The sequence below is a fragment of the Pelodiscus sinensis genome, chromosome 4 (assembly GCF_052426305.1).
Source record: "Pelodiscus sinensis isolate ZL-2025 chromosome 4, ASM5242630v1, whole genome shotgun sequence".
In the NCBI taxonomy this organism is placed as follows: Eukaryota; Metazoa; Chordata; order Testudines; family Trionychidae; genus Pelodiscus; species Pelodiscus sinensis.
In genome coordinates, this window is record NC_143055.1 from 71,397,338 (window position 1) to 71,418,690 (window position 21,353).

At 38.6% G+C, this 21,353-nt stretch overlaps 1 long non-coding RNA gene across 4 annotated transcripts in view; it reads left to right on the forward strand.

Moving 5' to 3' along the window:
• LOC112546253 (uncharacterized) overlaps positions 1 to 21,353 on the forward strand; it is a 247,303-nt gene that overhangs the window by 131,893 nt on the left and 94,057 nt on the right. For 3 of the 4 annotated variants that reach the window (XR_016349439.1, XR_016349438.1, XR_016349440.1), the window contains one exon: positions 14,256 to 14,380. The exons of the other annotated variant lie outside the window; for it this stretch is intronic. This is a non-coding gene — a long non-coding RNA (uncharacterized LOC112546253). Of the gene's footprint in view, positions 1 to 14,255; positions 14,381 to 21,353 lie in introns of those variants that run through there. 4 annotated transcript variants of the gene reach the window in all.

The window sequence follows — 21,353 nt, forward strand, 5'->3', positions numbered from 1 at the left end:
TGAAGTTTTTTCGAAAAAACAATGTAGTCTAGACATACCCATAGTCCCCCTTCTCCAGCAGCGTGTACTACTTTGCCATTCCAAAGTATTTTCTACCTTGGTATTTCTGGATCCCATTGATTATCCTCAATGCACCAAATTTTTGTGATGCCTTTATATCAATATCCTCATTTAATGCCAGGCACTCTAGGTCACCCATCTTGCTATTTAGATTTCTAGCCAAAGATATAAAGTTTAACTCCAGATTTATGTTGCCTCAAAGTTGAGGTGTATCTGACTCAAATATTAGTAGTATATAGATCAAGTCTAATTTAGGATATCTCCAGCTTAGTTTCTCTTTTGGGGGCACATCTATACTCACTGCAAGATCAGTGCTCTGGAGCTCGATTTTCTAGTGTTAGATTTAGTGGGTCTAGTATAGACCTGTAAATTGAACACTGAGGACAGGCCCCCCGCCATCCCCTCAGTGTCTGGTACTACTTCTTTTGCGAGGTGTAAGGGACGCTGATAGGAGCATTTTCTCCCCTCGGACTCCCTCTGTGTGAATGCCGCTAAGGCTCATCTTAAGGTAAGCTGACTCCAACTGCACATTTTGCAGAGCTGGAATTGCATACCTTAAGTCAATCTTCCTGGTCTAATATAGACCAGGCCTTGGTGTGTTGTCTTGGAAGATTTAGGTTCCATTTCTCTCTTACAGAAAAAAAGCATATTATGCAAGCCTTATTTATTAGGTATATAGTCCCTTTTTGAAGTAAATTCATCTGCTTTTACAAATAAAGTATATTAATTATTTATTTGCATTGTGTAACACTTAGATGCCCCAGCCATGGGCTGTGAATCTATCATGCTAAGTGCTGCACAGAAGAAAATCTTGGACCCTGCTTCCAAACCATGTTCAAACAAAATATGCTGGCCACTTTTTTCAAATAGTATAGCCTAAATTCAGACACTCATGTTAAGATATCTAAACTAAAAGAGGCCCAATTCTCAGAAGTGCTGACCAGCTATTGTTCCTACAATAGTCAATACCGTCAATGGGTATTTTAGGTGCTCCACACCACTTGTGAAAATCAGGCCCTTTTGTTTAGGTATTTAAATATGCATGTAATGGGACCCTTAATTGATATTCTGCCCACTGTATAATATAGTTTTATCTAACAGCACATTATGTACTTAATGACCTATGAAATGACAATGCCAAGCCTTTATATTGAGCTTCTGTACAGTTTTGCACTTCTACATTTTTAGCTATCTGTATATTTACAGCTACAGATAGGTGCAGTATATTAGCATAGACCATATATTTACATCACTAAGTAGTACTTAGATTATTCCACCTTCTAAAACAAGAACATGAGCTCGAGTGCCAGCTCAGATATTTTCATTTCAAGATTTATATTAGTTAATATCCTGCTATTGGAAGTGAACCTGTGTTTAGGCATATTGTGAGAAGTGACTATTTCCACATTAAATAGCAATTCTTCAAATAGAGATGGGGTAAACCGATGTAAAATATGAGGCCCTTGAGTGGAGCAGATAGCTTGCTTTCTGTTATTTTGAACTGCAGTATATATTGCCATGGTCTGATACATATTTGATTTTTGTGCACATTTATATTACTGAATGAATATAAATAATAAAACAATTCCTAGAAGTAACATTTCTGTAAGTGAAACTGTCTGAAATGATTTCATAATTCAGAAGATCTGATAGGGTGGCTCTGTGACATCCCCCTTGAAATTACCATGGTATGTACTAACGGTGGAATTGCTTGAAAATCACTAAATATTAATAGCTATTGTGTGGTTTACATCCAACTATTTGCTGTCACCAGCATCTGTATGGATTCCTATGTGTACTATAGTTTAACATGCATTTCTTTTGTTAACTTCAATTGCATGCTCTAAACTTGCAACACATTGAAAACTCCTTCATGCTTCTGGGCAGACTAAAACAACCTAAAAATTATTTTGTATGGACCGCATGATGAAATATTTTATATGCCTACCCAGAAATATTATTTGTAAGATTATAAGTAAATTAAAAACTAGTTTTGCTTTTAATCCATTTATGCTCTTTATTTTTTGTATCTCACTCATATTGAACAATGGGAACAGATCAGTTTTACATTGTGATCCGTTTCTAAGCAACTTTATTATGTTATGTTTTCATTGGAGCTCTGCAACCCACTCTGGCTAGTGCTTTACCCTTGAGTTTTGGGTTCAAACCAGCTGAAAAGGTCAAAGCAAAACTCAGTGACAATGACTGGTCTTTAGTTGATTTTTAGGTCCAAATTATATGAAACCACAGTTTTCACTTCTTTTTATCCAAACCCTTAAATTGTTCCAGGTTTACTTGAAACTAGGTCCAGGCTCATCCAAAATTTAAGAATCATAGTAGAAGATTCATGTTATGTGATCTGAATATGTAACAAAACCAGCAACCAGTGTCATGTGATATGGGGTTTCGTTGCGCACTTTTTGCTCAGGTTCAATTTTCATTACTCCTCCTTTCTCAGCATTTACTTGCTTGGGTCAGATTCTCACCAGCAATGAGCTTTGCTTAACATTGAGCAGACCATCAAAGTTCTGGCTCCCTGATTCTGAATTAGGGTCAATTCCCACATTTCTTACATCCATTAAAGCCAGGAGCTGACATGAATGGCAACTTGAATTATTCTGCCACCAATCTACTGTGTGAACTTGAGCATGTCAACTCACCTCTGTTTGCCCTCTCCACTTTTTCAGCCTGATCTATTTAGTCGCTAACTTCTTTCAGGTCAGGACTGACTCTTACTTATTTGTTTGTACATCTAGTTCAGATGGAATCTCTAGGCACTGCTGTAATACAAATATTTGACAGTACTTCCTTAAGTCTTTCCCAGAGCAGGGCATCATATTAGCTCTTAATAGCCAGTCTTGTGTGTCTGTGGATCAGGTTTTTGCAATGTAACTTTTACTTCTGAACTTTTAGCATTTTATCAGTTGGGCCTGAGAGCTTTGCTTAATGAAGGACAGGATTAAGTATACTGTCTGTGGTGCTGTTTGTTCATGTCTAGGGAAGTGTGTTATGTGTTAGGAATGAGCAATTCACTTCTGATAAAATAAGAACTGACAAACCTTTGCTCAAAACCCTAAGTGAACCCATATCCAATCTTTTCCTATTAGTTTTCATTTTTGCACTCCACTCCACTGTCTGATCCTTGCTGAGACTGGAAGTTAAAAAATAGTGTGAGAAGATGTATTCTCCTGGGGTCAGATCTCCAGATGGTGTATATTGTCACAGCTGAAAAACAGTGTACATAACTGAAGATCTGCCTACAGATTCTTCCAGTCCAGCTGGCAGTCCTGAGGTTTGGATAAGTTTAAATATCTGAACTCTGTGGTGCATATCCAAACTAAAGCCACACCCAAACTCTCCTGACTCCTGAGTCTCCAAAGTTTAATTCTAGTTGCATTCCTGTTCTCCTTTGTAGCACTATTAATGCATACTTGGAGGAATGTTGATGCTGATGATGTAAGTGTTTTATGTTTTCCCACACTTTAAAGTTTGAAAGTTACATAAATTTCATGATTTCAAACTTTAAAATATAGCATCAGCATCTTTAAATGTTTCTTTTTTGTGCTGATGTGAGAAGAAAAGGCAATTTATTGAACACCAAGTCTTCAGAAGTTTCTGTTCTGTACTAACACAGATTTGTAGTCAAAGAATTATGGATAGTTTTTCCTAGTGAATCTCAACACTCCCTATTGATACCTGTCAGTAGCAGGCAAGATAAAAACATTCTACTTCCCATTCAAGTACATTCAGAACTAAGACTACTGCTGTGAATAGAAATGTGCCTATACAAGTTCTGAGAAGCAACCAAAAGGTGCCTTAGCTCATTTTCTGTTTGACCCAAGGCACACTGAGAAGTGGAATCATTGCATGGAGGATTTATTATGAAACTCATAGAAGAATGCAGGGTAATAGCATTCCTACTGTTGTATTTGTATAACACGGGCCAGATTGTGGCTTACCTTGTGTAGATGAGTAAAGAGGGATCGGTAGTAGACAAGTCATTTTCCTTACATCCTTGTAATAGAGTCCTATATACTAAGATTCCCTGAATTTCCTAGAAACAATCAATCCTTGAAAACCAGGGATGTCCTCCTCTTTAGGCCTACTACCAGTGTCCCTACTGATTTTACGGCAAGCAAAGTTTTTCCTTGTTATTATAAACCCCAGCAGATTGGCCACACAAAGAATCTGCCGAGGGGATGAGTTGGTGAACTGACAGCAGTTTGGGTGGACACATTTACAGCCTGAGATGACTCCCTGGTCTGACAGTTCACACTGTTGCCACTATGCATTCATGAAGAGTCTCACCTGAGCAACCAGATGAAAGTAGCATACCACCACACAGTATTAAGTTGAGTCTTCACTTGGAGCTGGGGATGTGATTCTCAGCTTGAGTAGAATGACTTATACCAGTTGAGTGGCAATAGAGGAATGGTAGAAAAGGCAGCAGCAAGCAGTGGCACTAGAGCTGTCTGTGCAGAATATGTACCTCTGGGGCCTGGCTGGGTTTATATTCAAGGCAGATAGCCAGTACTGCTGTCCACGTATCTGCAGCTGCACCACCATTTTTAGAACATCAGCTCAATGAGAGCTACTGTGAGTATGTCAACTTGGCTGGAATCACTCCAAGTGTAGACTTAGCCTGAGATTCAGGTGGAGTCTGTCCTCTTTTAAAATTAAGGTAATCTAATGATGATAGAGATTACGGTTTGCATTGTTTCAGTAAGATTGTGCACTCCCTTGTAAGTTCCTAATCAAATTCATAATGTTTACTACATTTGTCTATTAGTATTTCTTTAGATGTTCATGGTAGACAGCACAGTGTTGGGAAGCAGTTTCCAGTGCCTGTGTAAAAGAGCTAAGGTTGGGTGATGACATCCCACACTAGAGCCAGCCTTAGCATTTTTTTGCTGGGGTGTTTGAATTCACTCCTGATAGCTGTAACAGGCTGCTGTCTACCATGATTACACCACTATGAATAAAACCATTGAGGATCTGGGGGAAGGAAAATATAACCTCAAATTTAACTCTGCTCTCAATACCCTTAACTATTGTTATATATTGTGTTTCTGGCACTTATGCCAGCCCCAAGCATCCATTGTCTGTTTCTCCAACTATGATCTTTCTAGCATGTGGCCTCCAATACCTGGAATGCCCTCCTGGAACTGATCTGTGAAACTTCGACCCTTTCCTCCTTCAACTTCCTCCTTAAAACAAACCTCGTGATATCAAAATGAAACTAGCGAGATAATAAACACAACATCACAGCTAGTTAGGAATAGTTAATACATAATCAGCATTTTTTTCTATACATATTTTTTCATTCTTCATTTGTGGCTTTTTTTCATTACACTCTGTTCATGTGCTGGGTTACAGCTGTGTACTAGACAGTAGCTTGACTACCTTTATTGCTTTGAGTAACTTTCCTTTACTGTCTTCATTTATTCCAGGTGATGGCAGTAAAGGACCTTTGCTCTATCAGCCTATAGAGAATGCTAAGGCTTTCTGGCTTTTATGATCTCTCATTGGGAAATGATTCCTCTACCCCATCCCCTTTTTAGTAAATAGCGTGAGACAGAAAACTGCATGACCTGTGGATTTTTTTGTTTTGTTCTTTATAAATAATAAATACAGCAAGGCTTTTTCACCCACCTTTCTCTGCATGGGTCTCTCAAGCGACATATTTTAGTATAACATTTCACTGATTTATAATCCATACTGTGCAAATTACAATATTAGCGTTCAAGCTTAAACTTGAAGGCAAATTGTGTATTCAAGGATGGGAGAAGATCTCAACAAAGCTGTTTTCCTGGGATTTGTTATTCAGGCAGATGGTGACATAGCAATGTTATGTCAAAGACAGTTTCAAAATGAAAAGCCTTGCAGTGAGGCTGGAGTTTTGCTTGTTGGATTGAAGGAAATCACCAGTTAACTGCTAATGTTTTATAGGTGGATTAAAATGAAAAACAAACTCAAACCCAAACCTAACCTGACCTATAAATGTCCCCTGAAAAATGGATTCAGCATAGCCTTTCCATTACCTTTCTTGAGTATTTTTAAAAGGATTTTCATAAACATTCATAAGAGAAAATCTGCTCTAAACATTTCAGCTGTATGTGAGCCTCAGGAAAGGATTTGTGGTTGTGTGGAAGAATGAGATTTTATAGACCCCAAATAGTGTCTAGCCTGGGGGTCCAGGAAGATCTCAGAATCCAGCTCTTTGTATCCAAAAAAAGACTGTTTTTCAGTGCCTCTTTCCTCAGCAACACATTCTCCAGCATCCTGAGCATCTGTTGGCTCCCCTTGATGTCACTATTCCCAACATGCTTTTAAGATGAAGTTAAGGTTAACTTAACTTAATTCCCATGTATATTTTCACCTAAATATCCATTGTTTCCCCCGAGGCTGTACCCCTTAATGACTCCTTTGTTTTGGTCTTCATCAAGAAATCTGATGATGAAGGGATGCTTAACATAGCAAATACCAGTGGGAATGGGATAGGTTTAGAAGATAAAATAAAAAAGAACAAGTTAAAAATTACTTAGAACTGTTAGATGTCTGCAAGTCACCAGAGCCTGATGAAATGCATCCTAGAATACTCCAGGAGCTGATAGAGGAGGTATCTGAGCCTTGAGCTATCATCTTTGAAAAATCATGAAAGATGGGAGAGATTCCAGAAGACTGGAAAAGGGCAAATATAATGTCCATCTATAAAAAGTGAAATAATAACAATCCAGGAAACTACATATCAGTCAGTTTAACTTCTGTGCCAGGAAAGATAATGGAGCAAGTAATTAAGGAATTCATCTGCAAACACCTGGAAGATAAGGTGATAGGCAACAGCCAGCATGGATTTGTAAAGAACAAATCATGTCAAACCAATCGGATAGCTTTCTTTGACAGGATAACAAGTCTTGTGCGTAAGAGGGAAGCGTTGGATGTGGTATACCTAGACTTTAGTAAAGCATTTGATGCACTCTTGCATGACCTTCTTATCAATAAATTAGGCCAATACAACTTAGATGGGGCTACTATAAAGTGGGTGGATAACTGGCTGGATAACCATTCTCAGAGAGTAGTTATTAATGGTTCACAATCCTGCTGGAAGGGCATAACAAGCGGGGTTCCACAGTGGTCTGTTTTGGGACTGGTTCCATTCAATATCTTCAATGACTTCATCAACATAGAGAGCACACTTATTAAGTTTGCAGATGATACCAAGCTGGGAGGAGTTGCAAGTGTTTTGAAGGATAGGGTCATAAGTCAGAATGATCTGGACAAACTGGAGAAATGGTCTGAGGTAAATAGGATGAAGTTTAATAAGGACAAATGCAAAGTACACCACTTAGGATGGAACAATCCATTTCACGCATACAGAACGGGAAGCAACTGTCTAGAAAGGAGTACTGCAGAACGGGATCTAGGGGCTATAGTGGACCACAAGCTAAATATGAGTCAACAGTGTGACGCTCTTGCAAAAAAAGCAAATATGTTTCTGGGATGCATTAACAGGAGTGTTGTGAGCAAGACACGAGAAGTCATTCTTCCCCTCTACTCTGAGCTAATTAGGCCTCAGATGGAGTATTGTGTCCAGTTCTGGGGACCACATTTCAAGAAAGATGTGGAGAAATTGGAGAAGGTCCAGAGAAGAGCAACAGGAATGATTAACGGTCTAGAGAACATGACCTATGAAGGAAGACTGAAAGAACTGGGCTTGTTTAATTTGGAAAAGAGAAGACTGAGAGGAGACGTGATAGCAGTTTTCAGGTATCTAAAAGGGTGTCACTAGGAGGAGGGAGACAAATTGTTCTCCCTGGCCTCTGAGGATAGGACACGAAGCAATGGGCTTAAACTGCAGCAAGGGAGTGTTTAGGCTGGACATTAGAAAAAACTTCCTAACTGTCATGGTGGTTAAACACTGGAATAAATTGCCTTGGGAGGTTGTGGAATCTCCATCTCTGGAGATATTTAAGAATAGGTTAGACATCTATCAGGGATGGTCTAGACCAGGGCTACTCAACTTTGGAAGACACGGGGGCCATAATGATTCTCACAGTGCATGCCAAAGGCCGCAACTTAAGTGTGGTTCTATATACATGCAAATATATGCAAATAGCTTATTTTACATTGATGTGCATGAATACAAAGATTAAGGCAAAATGACATGCAGGTCCCATTTAAGTCAGCTCTACTATTATTAATAAAATGCAATATTTACCTGATTTCTACCCATATGACAGCACTTTTAATAAAAAATGACAGTCCAGGAATTTAACTACTAGAATGCATATCAACAGAAGACCATTATATTGACTTGCCATTGAGAAGTGTGTTCCCAATGGAGGCCATGTTCAAATGATCCCACCTGCAGGCCGCATGTTGAGCCCCGTGTAAACCACACTACTGGCCAAAAACAATCGGGCCGTGGACTGTACCTCATGTTGAGTAGCCCTGGTCTAAACGGTACTGGGTCCTGCCACGAGGGCAGGGGACTGGATTGATGACCCCTCGAGGTCCTTTCCAGTTCCAGTGTTCTATGATTCTATGAAGAGCAACAGCCTCATCTACCTTATTTCCACAAAGCACTAACTCTAGTGTGTCAATATTCTTCTAATGGATCCTGGAAAAGGGCAGAGAATTCCACCAAACTCACATTCCTCCCAGTTTCTATGGGGTTAACCTTCAGTTGGCTCCACTTTCTGTTTCTTTGCCTTTTGCATACAGCATAGTGGAAGGAAGTATGGAGCCTGTAGTGGGAGAACTGGTTCAGAGGAACATAGAGCTTTTGGACTTCAGTGACAGCTGACTGCATGTAATTGAATGTAGCAAGTCCTAAATCTTTTGATACTTTCACATTATAAGGAAAATGCAAGTAGTTTCATCACCTGAGACACAGGGGCCTCCTTCAGTTAATAAAAGTATATTGCTCACCATCATTTAGATGATCAGGCTTAAAATTTGAAAGCAAACATTTCTAACAAAAGGTGCGATCATCTTCATTTACATCCCTAATTCAACAGATTGGCATATGTATAAATGAGAAGCATTTCTAGGCAGCAGGGCAGTACAGCTTCACAGGTAATGAATCAGCCCCACCCAGTCAGTCAGCTGGTATCCCTGAGCCTCTGACTGAGTGGGGCTGATTAATCACCTGTGAAGTTGTGCTGCCACTCAGCTTAGAGGGAACACTGGTAGTGGGTCTTTTACAATGAGAGCCCATTACAATTATTATAACTGTTGCCAGAAAGGTCTCCTTAGTCACATACAATTTTTTGTAAGGAAAGCCAGAGAGAGATTACAAAATGCTTTTTCATTGTGTTTGCTCTTTATTTGAACTTGCTCATAGCAGAGTGGAGCCTTCAACATCTATTATTTATCTTATAGTATAAGATTTCATTGGTGGTAGTTAAACACATAGGGCTACGTCTAGACTGGCATGATTTTCTGGAAATGCTTTTAATGGAAAAGTTTTCCGTTAAAAGCATTTTCGGAAAAGAGCACTTTTTGTGGAAAAGTGTCCGTGCCAATCTAGACGCGCTTTTCCGCAAAAAAGCCCCGATTGCCATTTTCGTGATCGGGGCTTTTTTGAGGAAAACAAATCTGAGCTGTCTACACTGGCCCTTTTGTGCAAAAGTTTTGCGCAAAAGGACTTTTCCCTGAATGGGAGCAGCATAGTATTTCCGCAAGAAGCACTGATTTCTTCCAGTAGGAAGTCAGTGTTCTTGCGGAAATTCAAGCGGCCAGTGTAGACAGCTGGCAAGTTTTTCCGGAAAAGTGGCTGATTTTCCGGAAAAACTGGCCAGTCTAGACACAGCCATACAGTGCTTTTCAACCTACCTCAGTTTCAAAGCAGGATGCTGGCATTTATAATTATTCATGAAGCAGAAATCAAAGTGCTATGGATATAATTTCTTGTGGGAAAGATAAGATTCTCTTCATATGTATTTACCAAATCCTCTTCCTATTGATGTAAGTCATAGTAACATAGAGCAGGATAAGATGAAGGGAAAATTATGGGAAAATGCTAAATAGACCAATTAAGTCCCACTTCTGGAATTTTGGGTTTCCCTATTTTTAAATGTTTAATGTTTATTTTCCAAGCCTTATTCTTTAAAAAGAGCTGTCAAATTAAATGACAGCGTAAGGGCTGTATACAAACCTGATCATTACATTTCTACTTTATGAAGTAAGCAGATTTCACAATTCTCTAAATATGGTCCAAGTGACCAGGGAAACTGTGCTTGTTTCTCCAATGTCAGAGTCTGAGCCAAAGTCCAATGTGGTGGTATGAGAAAGAGCAGTTCCTGTCAGTTCTCCCTGTGGATTATTGGAGGAAGCTACTTGCTCATCCACTTCTGCAAGAAGTAGAGGCCTCAAGATTCAATACTATAAATCAAAGCAAGGAAATACAGAAATGGGTGGGAGAAATAGAAAGTGAAATAAGCAGATGAGAACATTGATACTGTTAGAAAAGTACATTGATTTCCTTCATTTAGTTCATGATTGTCTAAGGGTGTATCTACACAGCAAAGTTATTTTATAACAATGGCTGTTTTTCTGAAATAACTATGTGCGTGTCTACATAGCAATTCCCTTATTTTGAAATAACTAATGGCTTATTCCCACTTCTGTGAACCTCATTCTACAAAGAATAATTCCTATTCAGAAATAGCTATTTTGAAATAAGGCAATCCACTTCTGCTATTTCAAAATAGCCCCTTACCAGGGCCATTCTAAGTTATTCCTCCTGGGGCTCTAAATTGAGAGAGCTTATTTTGAAATAGAATGTCCACGCACTACAGGGAAGCCTCAAAATTAGTCCAAGGCAGGCTTCCCTAATGTAGATATGCTATTTTGAAATAACTATTCCGGAATAACTTATTCTGAAATAACAGTACAATGTAGATGTAGCCTAAGTAGTATGAAATTAGGCATAGAAAGAGAACTACTTTGCAGAATATTTATATTTCACAGCAGTTGGAAGTTGTACTTTTTGGAATCACAACTAACTGGGGCATTTACACATGTGCATGTTGCATTAATGGTTTCACATTGCAGATGCATGACAAACAGGTCTTCACCAGTCTGGGTTATTTGCTCCTATCAAATTAACAGACATTTCTGATATAAGCAAGCGAGACCCTAATGTTCTGTCACTTCTTCCACTTGAATAAGAATCCTCAAGGCCTAAAGACATTTTAATGGGATTTGACTTATTTTAGTCTATCCTTGCTATCCCACTGAGATAGTGTTTCAACCTGTCAAATGCAGTATCACATTCATAGAGCATTCTTTTATTGCATGTATCTTGAATTTGACTCCTGTTCTCTGGGGAGCTGAGTGCAACTGCCAGAAGTCATTTCACTTGTCACCTTTAACAACCATCAGAAAGATGGAACTATGTCTGTATACAATGAGTTTCAGTTTCAATTGATGGAATTAGAAGGAACTTTAAAGTTATTCAAAAGCGATTCATAGCTAAATCCACCTAACCCTAAATTACACTATTCTTGCAAATGATAACATTTGTGTACAATAATTCAGAATATATTAACTTGCTTTGAATAAATGAGATTGTTTCACTTGCAGGCTTTCTGCAGATAGGAATTAATCAAAAAATCTTGAAACTTGATGGGTGAAATGAAGCAGAACTTCTTTGGCTTATAGACCACTTCAAAATGCTTCACTTTTTATTTTCCTCTCTAAATGCCTCACTAGTGGCTTCTGTAATGTATTTTATGAGCATTTGCTAAAAATAAATAGAAGTGGTGTGGAGAAGCTTTTGCTTAAATAGTTTTAAGTTGTCATTTCATTTCTAAGAAGTGACACAGTGCTTTAGAAGGAACATATATTACCAGTAAAAGCCACATCAGTAGAATACTGTTCGTGCCAGAATTAATATAACCCTAACAATCTCAGAACACTACATCAATTTTTTCCTTTATACTTGTCAAGACTTTTGAATTGTCTGTTTGATCAAAGATGACTCTACTGAAAACAAAATATGGTATTTTCTGGCTTCAGAGAGCAATATGCCAGTTTATGGGGCCTTTTTTAAAGCAAACAAGTATTCTCTGCAAGCCAAACCCCAGAAAGTTGAGGAGCTGATCATGACATGGGGAATTTCTCACGCAAAATACCTGGTTCCAAAGAATTGTTTCAGTCCGGGGGAATTAGTTTTCAGAGTTGCCTGGCTACGCCAGGAGCAGATGCAACATGGAACAAGGGATGAGTTGTGTGGAAAAGCTATATTTTAGGTTAGAGCAGGAACAAGGGAAGTTGGTTGAAACTACTGGCAAGAGGAAAATTCTTGTCTACCCAGCATCGCTACCTAGCCTACATCTGTCCTGTGCTCATTGGATGGGAGTGGGGAATTGGCTGACCCATTCAGAGAGCTGATGAGTCATCACAATCAAACAGGTTCAGTTCAGCTCTGTTACTGTGTATTGATCCAACACCTCTCCCATGTTCAGTCGCTTATAGAAATTTGATTTGCTACCCCAACTCCGAACTATAACAGAAGGCCTGATTCAGTTCCCATAAGTCAGTGGAAAGGCTCCCATTAAATCAGTAAAATTGTATCAGTCACATAATTGTGCAGATTTACTGAAAGGTGCCAGAATTTAAATGAACTTGTGTGTCAACCTGGACTGATTGGTATATAGCCTATTATTTAATGGCTATTGTCTGGAAATTGATATTGGCCAGAATCTGACATTCCTCCTCATGCTGAGTAGCTTTTTACCATGTGAATGGTTTTGAAACTACTTATGAAATAAAGCAGTATTAGTCATGTATAAGGGTGTCAAAATCTGGCCTCGTGTTGCCTTGTTATATTACATGCAATCATATAAAGGATTTATTGTAATTTACATAGTTCAGTTTCCTTCGGATGTTTTTGTCCATGTCATGTAGAAACATTTTTTCATATTATTATGGTACTTCAAAAATGTTTGAATATTTACTTCATCTTAAACACAGATTTGGTCAGCTTTTACAGAGACAAACAGTGATGCAAATTCTGATTTTACTTGCACCTGTGTAACCATGTTGAGTGCAACACAATTCATTTCTAATTTTAATTATTGTGATTTTTAACTTTATTCTACTATATCTTGGTATATTCTTCACTTAAGTCTTTTTATCTTTAAGAGAAGAACACTGAATTTTTGCAATAGGTGGCATCTGCTTAGTGTACACAGTCTGTTTTCTGTTAGACAGGTGTGGTGTGAGTCTCTACTTAGCTGTTTTCAGATCATTTTTAAGACATGTCACTCTACATGTTCATCACTATGTAGAGGTATTGATATAAAGGTGGTGTTTCAAATGAACTCAAATGAATACATGGCACATGTTTTCATCAAGGCCACTGAGCCTCTTAGACGTTTGAAATACAACAAACAATTCTGGTATCTTTCTGGGTACTGAAACAGAAGTATACTTGTGACATGAAAACAAATGTCGGCAGGTAGGACATGGTGCTAGTTGCTAAAAATCACTTAAGGATGCTCCTTGTGAGATTTGGAGCTGTTCTGAAATAATTTATGAAGATTGCATGTTGACCTGGTTAATTAGCTGAGCTGTTCACTAGAGGAATACATTGATTTAGTTTAATAGGAAGTTGCCGGGGGGGGGGGGGGGGGAAGGGGGAGAAACAAGCCGGAAGGGGGAAAATGACTCTCAGAAGCAACTGTATAAGCTTAGAGAGTTGATAAGAGTCAATGCCAGACTAAAGCCCTGGGAACACAGAACAAAATAGCTCTGTCAGTTTAAAAAGGAACTTTCAAGAAAGTGGGAGTATTTATTTGGGGCCAGACTGAGACATATGACATTTCACTTACTGCTACAGGTGACTCTAAATTAGGCTTGCCCAGGCCATTATCAAAGGATGGTGGGACTCTAGAAAACAAACATTGTTTTAAAATCCTTGCTTTTTTCTACAAGGTTTGTATCTACTGTTAAATAAACAATGCTGTTGTGTTTGGAAGGCTGTTTGGTCATTTATGTGTCACTGGTCATGGACTCCCGAAAAGGACGATCTGCATGTGCCTTGTCACAGGGCAGCTTGCCCTTTAAAGGGAGGCTTAGTCTGTCTGTGACAAGCTTAACTCAATTCCTCAGGTGGGGAAAATAAAGATTTTGTTAAGGGGGTAGTCAGGGGACCTAGTTTGCTTTTTTTTTTTTTTACACGATAGAGGCCTATGGAAAAATCAGAGGCTGCTGGAAGTGAGACGGCTTCAACAGAGAAGAATTGGAATTGAAAGTACAAGCAGGAAAGGTCTGGATGGAGCCTGAATAAAAGGGTAAATACATGGACTTGGAAAATGTATTTTGAACTGAATTGGGTAGGTGCTACAGGAGTCTTTAAAAAAAAAAAAAAAGACTTCACCCAGGTAGCGTCGGAAGAGTGAGAGTATGTCTATACTTGCACCCTCTTTTGATAGAGGGATGCAAATGAAGACATTTGAAATTGCAAATGAATCAGGATTTAAATATCCTGTGCTTCATTTGCATAATTGCAGACCAGCGCTTTTTCAAAATAGCGCTATTTCAAAATAATGCATCTAAACCGCATTTGTTATTTCAAGAGAAAACCCTTCTCTCAAAATAACTGTTAAACCTCATTTTATAAGGAATAAGGGTTAACAGTTATTTTGAGAGAAGGGTTTTCTTTTGAAATAACGTGTCTACACTGTGTTTATTTCGAAATAGTACTAGTTAAAAATAGCGCCAGTCCACGATTATGCAAATGAAGTGCGGGATATTTAAATCCCGGCTTCATTTGCAATTTTGAATGTCTTCATTTGCATCCTTTTCTCAAAAGAGGGTGCAAGTGCAGACATACCCTGAGAGAGAGGAGGTTTGAAAGAGAAGGGAACCCCCATGACTGCATTTTGGGTGGGTGGTTGGGTGGGTGGGGGAGCAATAAGTACATAAGATGGCCATATTGGGTCAGAACAAAGGTCCATCCAACCCAATAACCTGTCTGCCGACAGTGGCCAATGCCAGGTGTCCCAGACGGAATGACTCAAACAGGTAATGATCAAGCGATCTCTCTCCTGCTGTCCATCTCCATCCTCTGACAAACAGGCTAGGGACACCATTCCTTACCCATACTGGATAATAGCCATTAATGGACTTAACCTCCATGAATTTATCTAGTTCTCTTTTAAATCCTGTTATAGTACTATTCTTCACAACCTCCTCAGGCAAGGAGTTCCACAGATTAACTATGCACTGTGTGAAGAAGAACTTCCTTTTATTTGTTTTAAACCTGCTGCCCATTCATTTCATTTGGTGGCACTCAGTTTTTATATTATGGGAACAAGTAAATAACTTTTTCTTATTCGCTTTCTCCATATCACTCATGATTTTATAAACTTCTATCATATCCCCCCTTAGTCTCTTCTCTTACAAGCTGAAAAGTCCCAATCTCTTTAATCTCTCCTCATATGGGACCTGTTTCAAACCCCTAATCATTTTTAGTTGCCCTTCTCTGAACCTTTTCTAATGCCAGTATATCTTTTTTGAGATGAGGAGACCACATCTGTACACAGTATTCAAGATGTGGGTGTACCATGGATTTATATAAGGGCAGTAAGATATTTTCCATCTTATTCGCTATCAATTTTTTAATGATTTTTAAAATTCTATTTGGTTTTTTGACTGCCACTGCACACTGTGTGGACATCTTCAGAGAACTGTCCACGATGACTCCAAGATCTCTTTCCTGATTAGTTGTAGCTAAATTAGCCCCCATCATATTGTATGTATAGTTGGGGTTATTTTTTCCAATGTGCATTACTTTACATTTATCCATATTAAATTTCATTTGCCATTTTGTTGCCCAATCACTTAGTTTTGTGAGATCTTTTTGAAGTTCTTCAGTCTGCTTTGGTAGAACCCTGGGAGAAGGAGCATTAGTGGACAAAAGCACCAGTTCAGTGTATTGATGGAGTCCTTTAAATGGGGAAACTGAAGTGAGGAGTTCCTTGCAGGGCTGCCCTAAGGCTATGATGGGATGTCCAAGAGGTGGTCACTTGTTCTAAACTCATTTAGATCTGCTGTGTGAGAATGGTTGCTACTGTAGCCCATGGTAAATGACAGAGTTCTGTCAGGGGATCAATAAAGCTATGAGGGAAGGCACTCAGACTAGAAAGGGAACAATACTATAACTAAGTCTTGCAACTGTGACACTATGCATACTGCAGAAATGATAATAGAGAGATGATTTGCATTCCCATTTGACATAATAGCAGATGCTACAACAGTGGAAGGGGAAACAAAGCAAAAGTTGTGCTTAATCTTCAGTGAAAATCAATATACCCAAATGTTAAAAAAATGGTCCCTCAGAGTAAGGTACTGGAACAGGCCCAGCAGCCATCCTCAGTCACTACAACAGGCTATTACACCTTTATGTATTTTACAGTTTGGATAGTAAAAGTTATAAAATAGTATTTCTGCGAATCAGTACTGGAAAGTGTAATTGCTATTCCCTGTAATTATAAGTTTCTGAAAGATTTTAGGTGGTAGTGTGTTAATTATGTAGGTCAGAGAAATTGAATAATTGACAAAACCTTTTTCAACTGTTTTTAAATTTACTCATTTTAATCTGTGTTGTGTAATAGCACGCGTCATCTCAAATAACTTCCAAATGCTACAGTCTTGGCACACAGCAATTATTTTACCTACGAATACAAAGAAGACAGACATTTTTTAGCTGAAAACACGGCAGTTATTTTGCATCACCAACACTACACAAGCTTGTTCTTAGGTAAGCAAGTCAGGAGCAATACATCTAATTGGAAATACAGGACAGTGCTAATTCAGTTAGATGACTGAAGTTGAATGTGACCAAAATGTATCACTCCTATGGCTAACCTAGATGTAATATGAGTTATATGGAATATTTAAAGATTACAAAAGGAAAAAGTACCCATCGCCATTAAAGGAAAAAAATGCTGCTTCTGAGCCTCTTGTCGTGCCTATGGACCTACAGCACAAATTCTTCAAACATCCATTGAGACTAATATGGTGCAGTACTGTTAGGAGATTGCTATGTTACAAAAAGAATTTTCTACCATGGTTGAGACAAGTGCTTTTTGGGTCTGCACAGCCTCAGGACAGGGCTTCTGAATTTGCAGCCTCATAGCCCACATGATGTCATATTTATATATACACATTTCTGTTGAGTGCTGAGCTCCACCCAATTCATGCTGTACCTAGGAAAAGACATCTGGATACAGAAGATTAACTCCAGTTATGTCTTCCTCGTTCCTTCGACTTTTCTTGCCTTGTTTTTCTCATCTATCTCAGGTGGAACGGGCATAACATTTTAGCTTCTCCTGCTTACCATAATTGTTTCGGTGTAAACTTTTGTTCTTGACTTTTTTTTGTTTCTATCAATGTAATCTCCTTCAACTCCATCCTCAGTCCTATCTACTCTTTCTTCCAATACATGATCCTAATACTTCAACACACTTTCTGCTGTTTTTGTGCAGCTGTCCCAAAAGTTGTTAATGGGATATTTAGAAACCTTCTCCATTGGCAGCTCCTAGTTTGCACTTAGTTAAGTTGGCATCAGGGTCATGTGTCATTTTGAAGATAGAAAGCATGTACCTTTCTTGACACTTTCCCACCCCATATGCATTTGCATGTGCCCATCCTTGAGCACCATCCTCTTTGAAAATATTATATTTGCCTCTATTTTGCACCTTGGATGTACTTATGTGACAAGATTTTTTTTTTTTTGGTCCATACAAGTCTTTGGTTAGAACTTGTGTTCCCTATTGGGTCAATTTTAGTTAGTCTGTTTTGATTGGCTGAATTAGATCTTCAAAAAGAAAACCAGAATTATAGCAAAAAATCTATTTGTTTAAAAATAGGGCCACTTTGATATGCTTTACTATTACTCAAAACAGAATGTTTAATTAGTACTTGTTCTTTTGGTCCCCTCAACCTTCATGAGATTTATTCTCTCATTTAAATCCTTATCAAACATTTTCAACTTTCAATGATATTAAAATAAATATTGAAACAGAATTATAGGTAGCAGAGACTTTTAGATAATTGTAAACATTTCTTCAAATTTTCCTACAATCTATAGAACATTAATGTCAGTGGTGTTTATTTGTGACAAACTAAAACTAACTTTCCTTTCAGGAGGTAGCCATGTTAGTTTGTATCTTAAAAAAAAAAGTCCTGTGGCATGTTAAAGACTAATAGCTTTATTTGGGCATAAGCTTTTGTGGGTAAAAAAACACTTTGTCAGATACATGGAGATTTCATGCATCTGATGAACTGGTTTTTACCCACAAAAGCTTATGCCCAAATAAAGCTGTTGGTCTTTAAGGTTCTAGAAGATTCCACTTTAACTTTCCTCTGTGTTTTATAAAGATAAGTAGTAATGTAAGAGAGTGATACATTTTTTAAATCATCATGGTTAGCCAAATTATAATTAACTAATTTTCTCATGCTTTGGAGGAATTCTGATGCTTAAAGAAAACTGATGTAAAGCTTTTTCTGGATTATGTAAGTTTTAATGATCACCCTTACAATCAATAATTAATGCAGAATACATTAATTGAAAGGAAAGCTTGTAGGACTACTAAAATTCCACCTTTCAAGTTATCACAATAATAGCTGAAGACAATATTAACATAAAATCAGCTTCTCTAAATGGTATTTTCCGAGTTTCTAATGTGTCAAGATTAGTTCTATTTTTAGCTGAAGCATATGTCTTTCACTGTAAAAGTTAACTATATGTCTGAATAGACAAAAAAGATTATGGTGATAAAAAGAAAAATTTAACCTGAGGCCTATTTTTTTGGCTAACCTCTCAGATTACTGATTTACCAAGGTTGTCTTCCTGGAAACTTAATTATTGTAGTTAAGCCCAATTTACAAAGACATTATCAATAGTTGACAATCCCTTGATGGTTTTTCATTCTGAGAAATGTTAAGTCCTTGACTATTCTAGAAAAGGTTTCCCAATGTAGCTATCCTGGTATACGTTCTTAGTGGAGATGCAAATGCATTTTGGGGGGATTGGGGGTGGCAATAGAAGCTGCTTGTATCACTTATACCAGTCCTCTAAATGACAAACTGTATCAGCAGAAGTACTTTGTTGCTAGTATAGCTGTATCTACCTTCAGACTTTTGCTGGCATAGTATGTCAGTTAATAGTGTGATTCCACCTTCAGCCTCATCCTCCCTAGCTGATGCTACCTCCCCTCAACAGATGTAGCTTTTTCCTGGATAGGAGGATGTAGAATAGGCTGAAGTATAACTTCTAAAGAGTTTTAAACACTTGATCCTATTGTACACATGCATACAATAGGATACACAGCTGTATCCTTTTAGATGGTTTGAGAAACATTATCTGTAATACAAGAAAAGGGTTATTGCTCACTCAAACATCAGAAATCTGTTAGTTTTCATTTTCTGTATTAATGATCTGTCGAGGGGTGCCTTTTCCACGTGCCAGAGAGAGTGGGAAAAGTGCACTGCAGCTCCTCATCTTTATGCTAACATCTTTATGGCTGACCTAGAACAACGTTTCCTCAACTCCCGTCCCCTTTCACCCCTCCTCTACCTACGGTACATCGATGACATCTTTATGATCTGGACACATGGCCAAGAAACACTGGAGATATTCCACAGAGATTTCAACAACCTACACCCCACCATCAACCTCAGCCTGGACCATTCTACACGAGAGATCCACTTCCTGGACACCACCGTACAAATCAACAATGGAAAATTAGACACCACTCTCTACAGAAAACCCACCGACTCATACAGTTACCTACATGCATCCAGCTCCCATCCAGAACACACCACACGATCCATCGTCTATAGCCAAGCCCTTCGATACAACCGCATCTGCTCTAACCCCACTGACAGAGACCAGAAGCTTCAGGATCTCTACCAAGCATTTATAAATCTCAACTACCCACCCAGAGAAATAAAAAAGCAAATTGAAAGAGCCAGACGAATACCTAGAAACCATCTACTTCAAGACAGACCCAAGAAAACCAACAATAGAACACCACTTGTCATCACCTATAACCCCCAACTTAAACCTGTCCAACACATTATCAATAAACTACAGCCTATATTGGAACAGGATACCATACTCAAAGAGGCTCTGGGAGACAGACCCATAGTCTCCTATAGACAACCACCTAACCTCAAGATGATTCTTACCAACCACCACAGGACATACCACACTAATACCAACCCTGGTACCTTCCCTTGCAACAAACCCCGTTGCCAGCTTTGTCCACATATTCATTCTGCTGATACCATTATTGGACCTAACCAAGTGAGTTATAAGATCAAGAACACATATTCCTGCGCATCCAGAAATATAATCTATGCTATCATGTGCCGAAAGTGTCCGTCTGCTATGTACATTGGACAAACATCTCAGACACTTCGCCAAAGGATTAATGCCCACAAAACAGATATCAGACAAGATCACAAAGAGAAAACAGTTTCTTGCCACTTTAACCAGAAAGGACACTCTCTAAATGACTTAGCCACCTGCATTCTGCTACAAAGACCTTTTACATCTGCACTTGAAAGGGAATCCTCTGAACTGTCATTCATGTTAAAATTCGACACTTGCCAACAAGGACTTAACAAAAATTTGAACTTTCTCACCCATTACCAAGACAGTTTCCCCAATTATCACCTGTAATACCATTAACTCACAAACATCCCACTCTCCCTACCTTTAATATCAGCAATTCACAGACACTTACCTTCCTTCCTCCCCCTTCCCCCCCCCCCCGCATCCCCCTTCTGTTCTGCAATGTGATTTGTCCTTTTCATATTTGTTCATTTTTTTAAATTGTATCCTTTGGTATATATGGTTGTGACTACTTTCTTCCACTATTTGATCTGAGGAAGTGGGTCTGGCCCACGAAAGCTCAATCTAATAAACCATCTTGTTAGTCTTTAAAGTGCTACTTGTCCTGCATTTTGCTTCAACTACCCCAGACTAACACGGCTACATTTCTATCACTGCAGCTCCTCAGACACTCATACAAGATAAGGTGTTCTATCAGCCACAAAGTCTATGTACTGCACCTTGCACACAGGGCAGTATGGTCTAGTGGTCCAAATTCTCCCCCTTGCATTCAGGGTAATTCTGCAGCCACAGAATTGGTACACAGTATGGCCCAGCAGTCTCAGTCAACATAGTCTCCCTGTATTCCAGGTAATACAGACCAGCAGCCACAAAGTCTATACAAAAACAGCCCAACGGCCTCAGTCAGTATCTCCCA